Source organism: Dendrobates tinctorius, unplaced genomic scaffold (genome assembly GCF_039654945.1).
Source record: "Dendrobates tinctorius isolate UK_male_01 unplaced genomic scaffold, ASM3965494v1 ptg000274l, whole genome shotgun sequence".
NCBI lineage: Eukaryota > Metazoa > Chordata > Amphibia > Anura > Dendrobatidae > Dendrobates > Dendrobates tinctorius.
Genome location: NW_027361941.1, coordinates 583,175 through 600,870, shown reverse-complemented (window position 1 = coordinate 600,870; position 17,696 = coordinate 583,175). Strand labels below are relative to the sequence as shown.

Below are 17,696 nucleotides of genomic sequence, written 5' to 3'. Positions count from 1 at the left end.
CATCCCCATCTGGGATAGTAAGATGCACTGTACCGTCTTCTGCAAATTTGATATCTGCCTGTAGTTTCTTTAGTACATCTACTCCTAATAGGCAAATAGGTGCTCTTTTGACAAATAAAAACTTATTCAGGAACATTTTAGGTCCTATTTTAACTGGCAGAGGTTTGCTAAAAGGGATTAAGCTAGATTGCCCACTAAATCCTGAAACAAAGGTTGAGTATTCTGAAAGGAGATCTGGAGTTATTACCTTGTCATTGACCACCGAAGAGGTTGCTCCGGTATCTACTAGAAAGGGTACCTTTTTCCCGTTGACTTTGATTTTAACTACTGGTTCCCTAGAGTCAAGTTGCATTCTAATTGCACCTAGTCAGTCAGTGGATTCCTCCCTTCTAGGCTGAGATTCTCTATCCGCTTTTCTCTTACGGCAATCTCTCTGGAAATGACCTGGCTTCTTACAATAGTGACATGTAAAAGTTCTCCTCCTAACCTCACTGATTGGATTTCCTTGATTGTCAAATTGGGTCACCGCTACCCTTGTTTTTGCTGGTGGTGCATTCTTCCTTTCCTGCACATCTAATTCGATTCCCATAGCTTTTTGTCTTAATCCATGGGCATCAGGTACTGACCTCCAATCAGGGGTGCTTATTTTCAGGGGATCTCGTATTTCTTTGAGTAACCCTTCCATGAAGGCTTTTGCCAATAGTCTTGATACTCCCTCATTATTTGTATCAAGACCCTCATCTTGGAAAGCCGTTTCCAATATCCGGAAGAAATCGGTTACTGATTGTCCCGGTTTCTGCGGTATGGCTGTCATGTTACCTCTCTGTCTCTGTTTTGTCTGCATAAAATTGTCAAGGGCAGTTAAAAAGGGCTCTCTTGAAGCCTGAGTTCGAGGATTACCCTCTTGGTCATTATCAGCAGGTCTATTTGGTCCAATAGTCTGTGAAAACTCCCCTTGGGTAGTTATAGGTAATTTTAATCTACATAGGTCTTCCCCATCCAACCAGGTCCCTCTGTGTACGGTCAGTACTTGTCTTATGTATCGGGTAAACCCCATAGGAAAGGTAGTTGGATCTGGAGCATTGGACAATAATGACATACATTCTGGGGCAGACCATGGAGTATAAAGATTAGTTTGAATCTGTCTGGTGTGGGTAACACCCTGTTCATCTACTTCCCTAAAAGGGCGTGTTTGAGTCCTAACAGGGGCTAACCTGCTAGGGTGGTGATAACGGGGTGCTCCACAGGCTAGGCAAGCATCTCTCCAGTCTGGATTTTGTTGACCACAATTACTACAAATCCATCCTGGATTGCCATTATCAGGTGATGGTGATTGTACATCAGGGCACAGTCCGGTGGACGGTGGTATAACCGGCACTGTAGGTGGGGCTGTTATACGGGTTGGGGCAGGATAGGGTGGTGGTTCCTGTTTCTCAGGCACAGGGCTAAATTCTTTGGGGCGTATCCATCTTTTTGTTTTCTCATTATACACCCAGTTTTCTCGCTTAGCGACCTGTGATACTTTAATGCATGCCTCTACCTGTTCACCCCACCCGTTGTCTGCAATTCTTCCTGATTTTGTGTCTTTTATCTCCTTCCATTTTTCTTCGTCTAAAGCTTCTTTACCTTTTAGCTTAAAAACTCTTAGTACCACCTTTAAGTCTTTTGCTGCACTACTTCCACATCTATCTTTTATTATTTCACATAGCAATTTTCCTTCTTCCGCTGTTCTCCCCTGACTGTTTCCCATTTTCTTATCCTGTATCACTTATCCCTTCTGTTAGTCCCCCGCCTTAGGTGGTGTATTGGGTAAGCTCAAGACTCAGCTCTACTATACCTCGTTACCTTCTTCCTAAGGTGCTAACAGACTGGAGTTTCTGTTCCTCTTTGTACTACGTGTTTCGTGTACTTGTATGCTATATATGCTGCAAACAGAAGCACTCCCACAACACACAGGGATGTGAACAGGATATCCATTCACTGGGTTTCTTCAGTCATATCTTGTCACAGGCTTATTTTGTGATCCTGTGCTCATTCAATCATACTCTTATCTGTCACAAGGTTTATTCGTAAAGGGTGTTGATTTAAGCTTAGGCGGTGACCTCCCCGAAAGGACGCTGTCACATGACCCAGTTAGGCAATATCACCACTCTTTGAACGGATACCTACTGTGCAGCTTATTTTCTACTTTCCACAATCCTTCAAATCAAAGTAGTCACTCAACAACCTCCTCGATTCCTAATGCGGAACCGTCTATTGTGAAAAACTTGTCCGTCTGGGCTTTGTAGTATGAACTGTTCACCTAGTCTTAGGTTCCGTAATGTCTGACCTCTCAACGTGTTACTCAATGGGATATGTGTATTTAATGCTAACAATATCCACCACTGTTCTCCCTTTTTGACATAATGAAACTTTCTTATGTTTGTGTCTGGGATTGTCCCTGCAAATGTCCAATCACCATACCCGTTATGATTTGCATCAGTTCTTCTCCTAAAAATAGCAGTACACAGGCAGAATCTGCAATAACCTCTCATCCGAGCAAAAGTTACATATGTATGTCACACCCGATTTCCTCAGAGTTCTTATACAGACCCGATTTTACGGCCCCCTCCTCTACTAGATTCCCCTTGATACGGACCTTAGTTAAAATGATATATTATGAAGAGCAGAGAAGAGAAAAATGATCTCTTACCTGGCCAGATGTTTAGGTCTGCTGTTCACAATATCATCAATAACCGGTGTGGTCCGGAGGTCGGGTAATCTTGGAGAGGTGCCTATATCAGGTCCCTGTTCGGGCGCCAGGAAACTGTCGGGATCCTTCAGATACTTCTTTCACCCGAAGGACCGATGTTCTTGGGTGTAGGACACCATATGTCTCTGATTAAATCAGCTCCGTCGAGAAGAATTACACAGACACAAGCTGTATGATACAACTCGGGATGCCTGCCAAGACGCCTCTGGCTTATCAGTTAGGCTTCCATCTTTTATAGCAAAGAATTTTAGTATTTACAGACATGCGCAGTATAAAAATGATTTCACAGCTTGTTTCAATCACAGAGAAAGCCATGGAGGCTGAGAGACAGGAATTTATCTGTTATCTGGTTTCGGTTCTCAAGGGAACAGAAAAGATAAGTTTCAACAAGAAAATGCAACATAGACAGAACTCAATTTAACTCCTTAATAATAATAATAATAATAAATTTTATTTTTATAGCGCCGACATATTCCGCAGCACTTTACATTTCAGAGGGGATTTGTACAGACAATAGACATTACAGCATAACAATAATCACATACAGTAGATTATAGCAAACACCAAGAGGAAAGAGGGCCCTGCTCGCAAGCTTACAGTCTATGAGGAAAGAGGTAGACACGAAAGGTGGGTGGTAACAGTTGCCCTGATTGTATGGACCAGCCATAATGTTAGGTGTGTGACAGTACGGACACAGAGGGCTAATGGATGCATAAAGCATGTGGGAGAATGATGCGGGGAACCTGGTTATGGTAAAACTTTTGGCTCTGCCACACAGGGATAGGTTAGGTTAATGTGTTGAGGCGATAGGCCAGTCTGAATAAATGCGTTTTCAGGACACGCTTAAAATTGTGGGTATTGGGGACTAATCGTATTGACCTGGGAAGTGCACAGGATCTATTCCCCTTATACACTGATATCCAGTGACAGATCTACAATCCGGTTCCATATATCTATGTATGGATTTATCTTATACTCAATAAATACGGTGCACTTATCTCATCTCTACCTTGATAGTGACACTCTCTTAGGAGACATGTTACTCTATGATGGCACTTTCGCACATGGCCACTAGATAGCGCTACAACATTTGACATTTACCTGAATTTTTATATCTACACATGGTTTACACAAATTATATTTTCTTGTGGTAACTCTATACTATTTACCATTAGAAGCTGTGTATTTCTGTAATTATTTGTATGTATACATGATTAATTACCACTTCTGTCTCTGTAAAAACAATCCCCTTTAACCCTTTCCGACATTGGGTGTAAATGTACTTTGATGTCGGACTCCCTCCCTTTGATGTGGGCTCCAGCACTGAGCCCACGTTTTTTTTCCGGCACATGATGGACCGGAAATTCCACCCATCGGTGACCCTGTCATGTGATCGCGGGTCACCTTTGGGTTGGCATGACAGCTAGAGGTCTCCAAAAGACCTCTATGGTTTTGCCATTGCTGGATCCTATGAGCGCTGACAATATGGTCGGCGCTCATAGCAAGTGAGCTACACACAGGAGATCTGGTCATTGCCTCTATGTAGCAGAGCCGATAGGGTTATGGCAGCTTCTAATCTCCCATGGACACTATTGAAGCATGCCTGTAGAGACATGGGGAAGTAGTGGGTGCTCCGGTCCGCTAGCCGAAACCACATGGACCAAAGATCGTCCTGCCAAACTCCCGCTGTCATTTTAACGTGGTCAAAATGCTACTCAGACAACACAGGGTGAGGGTAAAACAGTGTGGGCAATGCTTTATTGTACCACAAAACAGGCAGATAACACATTGAACAGTCCCAGCAAAATACCCAAGATGGGGCACATTACAGAGTCTCACCCTCCACTGACCCGCTGGGATAATAGCAGCTGTGACTACAGATCTTCCAGGGTCACTCCCCCACCTGTGGCACACACAGAGAGGAGGTAACGACAAGCGTAGGAAGATGACAATCCATACAAGGCCAGTTGATCCGAGTATCACAACCTGGCTTCATCTTCCAGGGTCGGTTACTCCACCTGTGGCCCACACACAGAGAGGAGGTGACAACAAGTGTAGGAAGATGGCAGTCCATTGAGTCCATACAAGGTACAAGGCCAATTGATCTGAGGATCACAACCCGTCTCCAAACATATCCATGGTTTATCAATGGTCAATAGAGCAGACCTGTATTCTTCTAACCCAGGCTGAAAACCCCTAGGTTGTTTCCTATAGAATGATAGATCTGTGTCCTCATAATGTAGCCATGATGTAAAATGTCTGCTGTCCTGTCTCTGGTCCTTTTAGGATGTATGGATGTCTTGGCAGAATCTCTCTGGCTGTTTCTCTCTGTCTCTTTACTCTTTATACAGAGTTATGTAACCTATTTTTAGACTTAACAAGTGTCCCTCATTCAGTATTTACATAAAGGGTAAGAATGGAGATGAGATTATTTTATAGCATTACTTGATTATTTTAACTATTTGCATAGTTTTTCCCTCTCTGCTTTAGAAGCCAACAAACTGGCTCCATAACACAATGCATAATTAGCATATCAGCAAACATCACTAGTGATCAAGGATGAGCGCACAATAAAAGTCAATATTACCGGCTTACACAAACAAAAGTCTGTTTTCTTGACCAACCAGAAATCAACACTTAAATTTGAAAGCCAACATACAGATAACATTCTATTATTCTTTGTTTGCTAAAAATAGTCGTCTGGTTAATTAACATACAATGCTGTATGTCTTACAATGACAAAAAAGAAAAAAGTGTTTTTAAAAATATATAAAAAAAATATATAAAAGTTCAAATCACCCCCCTTTCACCCCATTCAAAATAAAAAGAAAAGAAAACATATACATATTTGGTATCGATGTGTTCAGAATCACTTGATCTATCACTATAAAAAAGAATTAACCCGATCGCTAAACAGCATAACAAGAAAAAAATCAAAACGCCAGAATTACGTTTTTCTGGTTGCCACAATATTGCATTAAATAACGGGTGTTCAAAAAAAATTGTATCTCCACCAAAATGTCATTAAAAACGTCAGCTCGGCACGTAAAAAATAATCCCTCACCCAACCCAAGATCACGAAAGTCTTAGTTACTCACCGGTTAACGGTATTTTTCGGAGTCCATGACAGCACCACCTGAGAGAGGGGATCCGCCCTTCAGGAACAGGAAACCTACAGATACAAAAGGGCGGCACCTCTCCCACGCATCAGTTGGATTACAGAGCACAGAGGACCACAATGGTTAATAGCATAACTTATATACAATACTATACACGACTATTTAAATTACCCGTGTACGTATAAGAGGCAGGAGTGCACACCCAAAATAGACTAAAAGGGAGGGAATATACGGGTGCTGTCATGGACTCCGAAAAATACCGTTAACCGGTGAGTAACTAAGACTTTATCGGTCGTCCATGACAGCACCACCTGAGAGAATTACAGAGAGTAATAACTATTTAGGGAGGGACTACAGCCTGCAGCACCCTTATACCAAAAGAGAGGTCTGTGGAAGCACCCAGGTCTAGCCTATAATGACTATAAAAGGTGCTCGGAGAGGACCAAGTAGCCGCCTTACATATCTGGTCGATGGAGACTTCTGATCTCTCGGCTCACGAGGTCGCCATGGCTCTGGTGGAATGCGACCTCAGCTTCCCAGGTGGAGACCTGCCTTTTTGAAATGTATGCTACAGAAATTGCTTCTCTAATCCACCTGGCTAGTGTATTTTTTGACACTCTACAACCTTTCCTAGGGCCTTGGTGGGAAATAAATAGGGCATTATCTTTCTTCCAAGGATCGGTAGCTGCCAGATATTCTATGAGGCAATTCCTAACATCCAGGGTATGTAGTTTTTCTTCCTTCTCATTAGCTGGATTAGGGAGGAAGGATGGAAGGACTATTTCCTGAGTCCTATGAAAGTTAGAAACCACTTTAGGTAAGTACGCCGGATCAGGTCTGAGTATTACCCGTCCTAACCTGTATATAAGGAGGACGCCTAAATAATGCCTGGATGTCGCTTACTCTGCGAGCTGAGGTTAGAGCTACCAGGAAGGCTACTTTGAGGGACAGATTTTTAATGGAAGCTGATGAAATAGGTTCGAATGGAGCTTCCATCATGGCCGTAAGGACTAGATTCAAGTCCCATGGCATGAATCTATCCTTCACTACTGGCCTGGACCTACCTGCTGCCTTAATGAACCTACGGATCCAGTAATTACCTGCGATGTTGCAGCTAAAGAGAGCCCCCAAAGCTGATACTTGTACTTTAAGAGTACTAGTGGAAAGTCCCATATCCAGACCTTTCTGAAGAAACTCTAAGATCTGATTTATTGGAGTTGAACCCCCAGCAACTATTTCAGAGCGCTGCAGGAACTTCTTCCAAATTCTAGCATAGATCCTGGTAGTAATGGCCTTCCTATTCTTAAGTAGGGTGTTAATCAAGTCTGGGGAGAAGTCTTTTTCTTTTAAGAGTGCCCGCTCAAACTCCACGCCGTCAGATGTAGGCCAGCCACCTGAGGGTGGAAGACTGGGCCGTGGGATAGGAGATCCGGGATGTCCGGAAGAACCCAAGGATCGGACACCGACATGGTCCTGAGGCATGAGAACCATGCCCTCCTGGGCAAAAATGGAGCAATGACTATGACCCTTGCTCTGTCTCTCTTGATTTTTCTCAACACCAAGGGTAGTAGCTATAGGGGAGGGAAGGCGTATGCTAGCCTGAAGTCCCGCTTTATCAGAAAGGCATCTACCGCCAGGGGGTTCTCTCTGGGATTTTGGGAGCAGAATAGTCTTAATTTCCTTGGTGGCGAAGAGATCTACCTCTGGCTGTCTCCATTTTTGTATAATCAGGTCGAAGATTGAATTGTTTAGGGACCATTCTCCTTGTTTTAGTAGGTTGCGGCATGTCAACAGGACAGGGGATTCCCAGCCAGTCTCCCATGCCGGTACTGGCCCGGCCTCAAGCTGCTTAACGGCTGCGCTCTGACGAGGGCATGCACATTCAGCTTAGAATGGCTGTTCTGCTAGTTGGAACAACCGTTCTGCCACATTCCTCAGGGGTTTGGAACGAGTCCCACCTTGGTGGTTGACACAAGCCACTGTGACCTAATTGTCAGAGAACACTCGCACATGATGGCCCTGCAGATACATAAGTAACTTCTTAGCTGCCTGCTCTACTGCTGTCAGTTCTTTTCAAATTAGATGACATTTTTATCTGGTGATGGTCCCATAGGCCCTGGACTAGGACTTCACCCATATGAGCCCCCCAACCGGAAGGGCTAGCATCCGTAGTGACTATGGGGGATATGTCACACTCCCAGGGAACCCCTTTGGACAAATTATCCTTTTCTAGCCACCACTCTAGGGACTCCCTTGTGCTGGCTTTGAGTCTGCTACTGCCATGGTGGACCTTATTGCTTTAACTAGCTTGTCCATCTGGTCTAATGGGAAGCAGAATCGGCTTGAGTCTTCATCCGAAGAGGATGAAGTGGAGGCCGGGGAATCCGTGGAGTAATTGTTCCTAGGGGCAGCTGAGGACTCCGACCCTGAGAAACTAAATTCTCTCCCCCTAGAAGAGTCCCTTTTAGATAGGGCTTTCATCTCTGTCCCTGTAAGGATGGGGGAGAGTGCAAGGGCCTGTCAGTCTATGCCTGGGCCCCCGTCCCTTTCCAACCCCTACCGTCTGTCGCACACATGGCTGACATAGTCTTTTGGGGTGGCCGTCTGGTAAGGGGCAACTACAGAGCGCACATTCCCTGTGCTTCTGTTTTACTGTAGCTTTCCTCCCCTGCGAAACCAGCATAAGGGAACACTGCATCAGGGTACATTCACGGAGATCTCTTACCCATGCAGATGAGGCAGGTACCGGATCACGGAGGGAGGCAGGGGGAATCCTTTAGACTGGAGGAACTTCTGCGGCTCTGCTCACTCGTCCGCTTCCACTCGTATGAGGCTTCACCGAGGCCTCCTTCTGTGGGTGCTCCTGCACGTCCTGCTGCTCTATGGGGGTTCTGTCATCCATCGCTGGGCCTTCAGAAGCACCCCGGCAGCATCACCTCCTGCCCTTTAAGGCCTCCCAGTATCCGGTCAGCAGGGCACTGGCGCGGCACCTCCCCCAGGAACCCTCCCGCGACCTTCCCCCGCATGAACCGTCCCCCCCACCGCCTCGGGTACCGCGCGTCCCCCCGGATCGCGGCGCACACGCGGCGCACACTAGGAAGTCGGCCGGCACCCGACTTCCGGTTTTGGCGTTCCCGGCCCCGCCCCTTCCACCGCGTCACTTCCGCCGCGCGTCAGAGGCCGCGGGAGCGCGCGGAAAGGAGCCGGCACGGCGCCCCCGGCTCCGGTATGCCCGCCGCCCCCATGCGCGCCAGCCTGCGCTTGGCGACCGGACGCAACCGCCGACCTGGCCGGAGGGGGTTTGAGACCGGACCCCGGGGGAAAATGCATCAGGAGGGGCCTGCATACATACCTGGTGCCCGCATTCTGGAGACGGCTGTCCACCGGACCCTTTGCTCCGCCTACTCTAACCACTGCCGTGGCGACCTACCCAGCCCCACCGTGGCGCTTCCAGGTACCCCGAGCTTGACCGAGGTAGGAGATCCCCCCACTACCTGAGTCGGTCAGCCGGCCTGGGAATCCCTCGACGACTCCATGATGGACGATCTGAAGGAAGTCCCGTCCTCTAGGAACAGGAAACCAACTGATGCGTGGGAGAGGTGCCGCCCTTTTGTATCTGTAGGTTTCCTGTTCCTGAAGGGCGGATCCCCACTCTCAGGTGGTGCTGTCATGGACGACCGATAAAAATGGAGATGTGACGGGTATTGGAAAATGGCGCAATTCTTTTATACTTTACCTAATAAAGAGTTCTTTTTACCGATAAATGTTTGTTTTGGGTCGATTATTTTCTGTTGGTATTTGGTTTAACCTATAAATCTCCCATATAATATTCTCACCTTGAATTTATCCTATAAAACTCCCATATAATATTCTCACCTTGAATTTATCCTATAAAACTCCCATATAATATTCTCACCTTGAATTTATCCTGTAAAACTCCCATATAATATTCTCACCTTGAATTTATCCTATAAAGCTCCCATATAATATTCTCACCTTGAATTTATCCTATAAAACTCCCATATAATATTCTCACCTTGAATTTATCCTATAAAACTCCCATATAATATTCTCACCTTGAATTTATCCTATAAAACTCCCATATAATATTCTCACCTTGAATTTATCCTGTAAAACTCCCATATAATATGCTCACCTTGAATTTATCCTATAAAGCTCCCATATAATATTCTCACCTTGAATTTATCCTATAAAACTCCCATATAATATTCTCACCTTGAATTTATCCTATAAAACTCCCATATAATATTCTCACCTTGAATTTATCCTATAAAACTCCCATATAATATTCTCACCTTGAATTTATCCTATAAAACTCCCATATAATATTCTCACCTTGAATTTATCCTGTAAAACTCCCATATAATATTCTCACCTTGAATTTGTCCTCTAAAGCTCCCATATAATATTCTCACCTTGAATTTATCCTATAAAACTCCCATATAATATTCTCACCTTGAATTTATCCTATAAAACTCCCATATAATATTCTCACCTTGAATTTATCCTATAAAACTCCCATATAATATTCTCACCTTGAATTTATCCTGTAAAACTCCCATATAATATTCTCACCTTGAATTTATCCTATAAAACTCCCATATAATATTCTCACCTTGAATTTATCCTATAAAACTCCCATATAATATTCTCACCTTGAATTTATCCTATAAAACTCCCATATAATATTCTCACCTTGAATTTATCCTATAAAGCTCCCATATAATATTCTCACCTTGAATTTATCCTATAAAACTCCCATATAATATTCTCACCTTGAATTTATCCTATAAAACTCCCATATAATATTCTCACCTTGAATTTATCCTATAAAGCCCCCATATAATATTCTCACCTTGAATTTATCCTATAAAACTCCCATATAATATTCTCACCTTGAATTTATCCTATAAAACTCCCATATAATATTCTCACCTTGAATTTATTCTATAAAACTCCCATATAATATTCTCACCTTGAATTTATCCTGTAAAACTCCCATATAATATTCTCACCTTGAATTTATCCTATAAAACTCCCATAATATTCTCACCTTGAATTTATCCTATAAAACTCCCATATAATATTCTCACCTTGAATTTATTCTATAAAACTCCCATATAATATTCTCATCTTGAATTTATTCTATAAAACTCCCATATAATATTCCATCCTTGAACGCACGCCGCGTGCATCATGTTTTTGTACAATCTGTGAATAATATATATAGGTTCTTCTCATCTGAGTTATTTTTGAAGGTCAACAAAATACGATTTTCCTGTCATTCATTTCTCACACTCTAGGTATAATAATGACTTTTCCCTGTGTGGGATTTTTCATAAAAAGGTTGACAACTAGTTGGACAACCCCTTCTCATTCCTCATGTTTGGTCCTGTTAAAAATAAAAACACTTACACAAACCTCCCATGGTGGCTCCATTTCAGCGGTGTTGGCACTTGTGTTCTTGGGTCTCTTTTGAGGTTTTTACATCATGTGAGCCCTGTGCCCAATCAGCGCTGACGTCACTGTCCCCACCTACGTCCGAAGGAAGGAACAGTGAAGCTGCCGCTGATTGGGTGCAGGGCTCGTGTGATGTGAGAACCTCACATAAGCCTCGGGACAGTGAGTCTCGACACCGCTGAAGTGGAGCCGGCACGCCAGCGGAGTATGAATGTTTTTATCTTAATGAGGCCAAACATGAGGAATGAGTTCACTGAAAAAAAAAATATATACCGTATTTTTTGGACGATAAGACGCACCTAGGTTTTAGAGCAGGAAATTAGGAAAAAAATTAACGCAAAAAATGTGGTCAACTCTGTACTTAATATCCCCTATCCTGGTATATATGGTCCCTTCACTCCCATCCTGATACACATGGCCATCTCATCCTTACCTAGTATGCATGGATCACTCATCCCTATCCTGGCAGGAATGATCGCCCTCATCCCTATGCTAGTATGATAGCCCCATCCCTATCCTGGTGTGCAGGGCCCCCATCCTTATCCTGGTATGCAGGGCCCCCATCTCATCCTAGTATGCAGGGCCCCATCAGAAAATATTAAAAAAAAATTACACTTACCTACCCAGGGCTCCCTCACAGCGTCCTGCTCCGATGCCAGCAATTGTTTTAGGCTATGTGCCCACGCTGCAGAAATGCTGCAAAATTGTCTGCAGCATTTCCACAACTCCCTGCCGTGGGTAAAATGCATGCGGAATTTGCAAGCGTTTTCCGGCAAAACACAAGCATTTTGCAAGCGTTTTTAGCTTCCATAATGCTAGCGCTTTCCAACCGATTTGAAGCATCGCTTGAAAAAGTGATAAACAGGTTGGTCCCACTTGTCAAGCATAGTGCTTGACAAGTGTGACCAACTTTTTACTATTGATGCTGCCTATGCAGCATCAGTAGTAAAAGATAGAATGTTAAAAATAAGAAAAAAATATGTGTATACTTACCCTCTGTTGGCCCCCAAAGTCCTCCCGGTCCTTAGCGACGCTGCCAGCAACTTCCGTTCCCAGGGATGCATTGCGTGAATGACCTCTGATGACGTAGCTGTCACGCAACCGTGACGTCACAAAGGTCATTCGCGCAATGCATCCCTGGGAACAGGAGTTGCTGGCAGCATGGCTGAGGGCCGGGAGGACTCCGGGGGCCGACAGAGGGTAAATATAACCATTTTTTTTTATTTTAATTCTATTTTTTTTTTACAGGAATATGGTACACAGGGCATGGAGGAAAGTCTCCTCCAGACCCTGGGTACCATCCGCACATGAAGCACTCACTTTACGTATAGTGGGCATAGCCACATGTGTAAAGTGAGCGTTTCAATGCAATCCTATAGCAGCGGAATCGCCGAGATTCCGCAAAATTAATGGACATGGTGCGGATTTTACCGCAATGCGATTCCACAGCGAAAAAATCCAAGGCATGGGCACAGCAATTGCGGACTCCCATAGGATTGCATGGGAATGCGTTGTTATAGCGTTATTTGCACAGCTGCCGGAGTGCTCACCGGGACTGTTCATCAGAGATAGCGGTGAGTATTCATTGTTCTTCAGTAGCGCGCAGTGTCAGCCACTGGCTTCCTGCTGCTGCCAGCGGTCACGTGTGCCGCTACATAACAGAAATGAATATTCATTGGATTCATTCATTCATCAGGAGACTATTTGATATTGAACTATATTCAAGCGGGACTAGATGAAGAAAACCCTAAAATCATGTATCATGTTATCCAAAACAGTCAGAAAACTAGCCCCATATTGGCAGATCCCAGACCTCACACTATATACTGTGTAAGTTTATAAGCCCCTCCAGTGTCAGGAATAGATAGTATGTGAAAATACCGTATATACCGCTCAGGGAACACTTACCTTTCAGAGATAATTTCCATATTCATACTAAATAATGGCACAGATCTCCCAGACATTATGATTGCACATATCCCTAGTCTGTATAACGATATTGCACTCATTCCCTGACAGACCGCAGCATGGCCATTAGTTAGAAGCTGCTAATGATCTTTGGAGCAGGTACGTTTTCCCTGAGTGGTACATATTGGGCCGTCTGAAGACTGAGTTTAGTCTAGGACAATTTGTCTGCACTACTAATTAACAGCAGTTACATTACCAAACTAGGGCAGTCCCTATAGGAGAAAAACACAAGAATTATACTGTATTGTCACATACTATCTATTCCTGACACTGGAGGGGCTTATAAACTTACACAGTATATAGTGTGAGGTCTGGGATCTGCCAATATGGGGCTAGTTTTCTGACTGTTTCGGATAATATGATTTTAGTTTTTTTTTGTCTAGCCTCACTTGAATATAGTTCAATATTAAATAGTCTCCTGATGAGTCGCCTTTGGTGAGGACGACGAAACCCATAGAAATGAGAGTCTTGGAGAGTGTGTATACATCACCTCACCCTATGTACTGTACTGAACTGTGGGGTACATGTTTTTTCTTTTAGTCACCTATTGACTAACCTTCAGGGGATGAATTATGGGTATAGTTTTATATTTGGAATTAATAAAACTTAGTTTTATCCTTTTGTCAGCAAACATGAGGAATGACAAGAGACAACCCATTTAAGAAGATTCAATTTTGGCTAAAACTATTCCAACATTATGAACACAAAAAAGACTTCTCCCCTATGTGACATCTCTGATGTTTATTAACAGTTGATTTCCAAGTAAAACATTTCCCACATTAAGAAAATGAAAAAGGTTTCTCCTCTGTGTGACTGCTCTGATGTCTAACAAGAAGCGCTTTCTGGTTAAAATATTTCCCACATTAGCAGGAAAAAGGCTTCTCTCCTGTGTGAGTTCCATGGTGATTAACCAATTGTGATTTTCGGTTAAAACATTTCCCACATTCTGAACATGAATATGGCTTCTCTGCTGTGTGAATTCTCTGATGTGCAATAAGAGTTGAATTCTGAGTAAAACATTTCCCACATTCTGAACAGGAAAAAGGCTTCTCCCCTGTATGAGTTCTATGGTGTTCAACCAAATGTGATTTCCGGTTAAAACATTTCCCACATTCTGAACATGAATATGGCTTCTCTGCTGTGTGAATTCTCTGATGTGTAACAAGAGTTGAATTCTGAGTAAAACATTTCCCACATTCTAAACATGAAAAAGGCTTTTCTCCTTTGTGAGTTCTTTGGTGTTCATCAAGATACCATTTCTGGTTAAAACATTTCCCACATTCTGAACAGGAAAAAGGCTTCTCCCCTGTGTGAGATCTATGGTGAATAATAAGAGTCCCTTTGTGCTTAAAACATTTCCCACATTCTGAACAGGAAAAAGGCTTCTCCCCTGAGTGAGTTCTATGGTGAATAATAAGAGTCCCTTTGTGGTTAAAACATTTCCCACATTCTGAACAGGAAAAAGGCTTCTCACCTGTGTGAGTTCTATGGTGATCAACCAATTGTGATTTCCGGTTAAAACATTTCCCACATTCTGAACATGAATATGGCTTCTCTTCTCTGTGAATTCTCTGATGTGTAACAAGACTTGAATTCTGAGTAAAACATTTCCCACATTCTGAACATGAAAAAGGTTTCTCCCCTGTGTGAGTTCTCTGGTGGGCAACAAAATGTGCTTTGTGTGCAAAATATTTCCCACATTCTGAACATGAAAAAGGCTTCTCCCCTGTGTGAGTTCTCTTGTGGGAAAGAAAACATGATTTCTGTCCAAAACATTTCCCACATTCTAAACATGAAAAAGGCTTCTCTCCTGTGTGGATTCTCTGGTGTTCAACACAATGTGATTTATTGTTAAAACATTTCCCACATTCTGAACAGGAAAAAGGCTTCTCCCCTGTGTGAATTCTCTGGTGTTTAACACAATAGGATTTATTATTAAAACATTTCCCACATTCTGAACAGGAAAAAGGCTTCTCCCCTGTGTGAGTTCTCTGGTGTCTATTAAGAACCGATTTCCGATTAAAACATTTCCCACATTCTGAACATGAAAAAGGCTTCTCCCCTGTGTGAGTTCTCTGATGTGCAATAAGATTTGATGTATTTATAAAACTTTTCCCACATTCTGAAGATGAAAAAGGCTTCTCTCCTGTGTGGGTTTTTTGGTGTGCATAAAGATTCCCTTTGTGGTTAAAACATTTCCCACATTGTGAACATGAATATGACTTCTTTGCTTTAGGAGCAGTTTGTGTTTTAATGCCTCTTTTGTGACTTTGATTTTCCTTAGTAGTCAATAATGAATCAGAAGATGGGACCTGTTTCATAGGATCAGATGACAGATCTTTGCTGTGAATGGATGATGATATATCTGGAGTAATGGCATTCACTTCATCTGTCAATGGAAAAACAGATAAGGCAGGTTACAGTTAATACAATAGTTAGGGTTACTGTTAGGCTAAAGTAAGGGTTATTGTTAGGGTTACTGTTAGGCTAAAGTCAGACTAAAGTTAGGGTTACTGTTAGGGTTAAATGGTTAAAATGGCCCGTCAGTTTTATAGTGCAGAGGAGGCTTATGCACTTTTATGTTCTGACAGTGAAGAAAGTGCAGTGTCAGATGGCGATGTGGATTTTGAGGGCTTTAGTAGCAGCAACAGTAATAGATCAGAAATGAGCAGTGATTCTGGTCCATCCTCACACACAAGGACCAGTACAACAAAAAGGAGAAATAGCGCTTCTGGAGAAATGTCTCCAACTCAGGGAACAATGCCCAGTACTAGCGCTGTCCCTAGTGCTCTTGCATTGGCGCACACCAATGACAAATTGCACTACAACTTTTGGGGTCCAATTTCTCCTGTTACCCTTTGGAAAAAAAATGGAGGGTGAAAAGATCATTTTTTGTGGAAAAAACATGACTTTTTATTTTCACGGCTCTACGTAATTAACTTCTAAGAAGCACTTGGAAGCTCAAAACGCCCATCACACATTTCCTTGGGGGGGTCTAGTTTCCAAAATGGGGTCACTTGTTGTGGGTTTCCACTGGTTACACACATCAGGGGCTCTCCAACCACGACATGGCAACCGCTAATTATTCCAGCATATTTTACATTCAAAAAGTTAAATGGCGCGCCTTCCCTTCTCAGCCCTGCAGTGTGCCCAAACAGTAGATTTCCCCCACATATGGGGTATCATCGGCATGCTCAGGAGAAATTGCAAAACAAAATGTATAATCCATTTTCTCCTGTTACCCTTGCGAAAGTAAAAAAAACTAGGTCTAAAGGAAATTTCTTGTTATAGAAATGTTTATTTTTTCCTTCCACATTCCATTCATTCCTGTGAAGCACCTGAAGGGTTAATAATCTTCTTGAATGTGGTTTTGAGCACGTTGAGGGGTGCAGTTTTTTGAATGGTGACACTTTTGGGTATTTTCTGTCATATTGACCCCCCAAACACTTCAAATGTGAGGTGGTCCCTGAAAAAATGGTTTAGTAAATTTTGTTGTAAAAATGAGAAATCGCTGGTCAACTTTTAACCCTTATAATCTCCTAACAAAAGAAAATTGTTTCCAAAATTGTGCTGATGGTAGACATGTGGGAAATGTTAATTTATTAACTATTTTGTGCTATATGACTCTCTGATTTAAGAGCATAAAAAAATGTGAATATTGCAAAATTTTCAAAATTTTTGTCAAGTTTCCTTTTTTTAACAAATAAAGGCAAGTCATATCAAATAAATGTTACCACTATCATAAAGTACAATATGTCACAAGAAAACAGTCTCACAATCACCAGGATTCATTGAAGCATTTTAGAGTTATGACCTCATAGAGTGACACTGGTCAGAGCTGAAAAAATTGGTCACAAAGGCAAAAACAGGCTCTGGCATGAAAGGGTTAATATTTTGTTGCACAACCTTTTGAGGCAATCACTGCGATCAAACGATTCCTGTAACTGTCAATGAGACTTATGTGGTGCTCTGATTACATATTCCTCTGTATTGGCTTATGACAGGTCGCTGATCCCTCACTGACCTGCCCCCATTATTACATAATGCATATAATAGCATTGATATTATTGTTGATAATGCCTATAATATTGTGGCTATTGTGAGGCTTAGAAAAAAAATTACATCCAGCAAATTATCACCGGCGATGGCGGCGCCTGCGTAGTAGCATCTATAAGAGACTACACTCATCACTGTCCCCAATCTCCTCTTTTTCCTGTACTGATCTGGCTGTTCATCACTACAACGACATTCTTAGAAGCACCTTTGACCAAGTAGCGCCCCTCACCCTCAGAACTCCCAAACAGAGTAAAACAACCCTGGCTCACATCGCAAACTCAACTTCTCCAGCGATGCTCTAGGAGTGCTGAACGCCTATG

At 42.8% G+C, this 17,696-nt stretch overlaps 1 pseudogene; it reads right to left on the bottom strand.

Moving 5' to 3' along the window:
* Window positions 1-17,696, bottom strand: part of LOC141072522 (uncharacterized) — a 73,656-nt pseudogene that overhangs the window by 35,118 nt on the left and 20,842 nt on the right.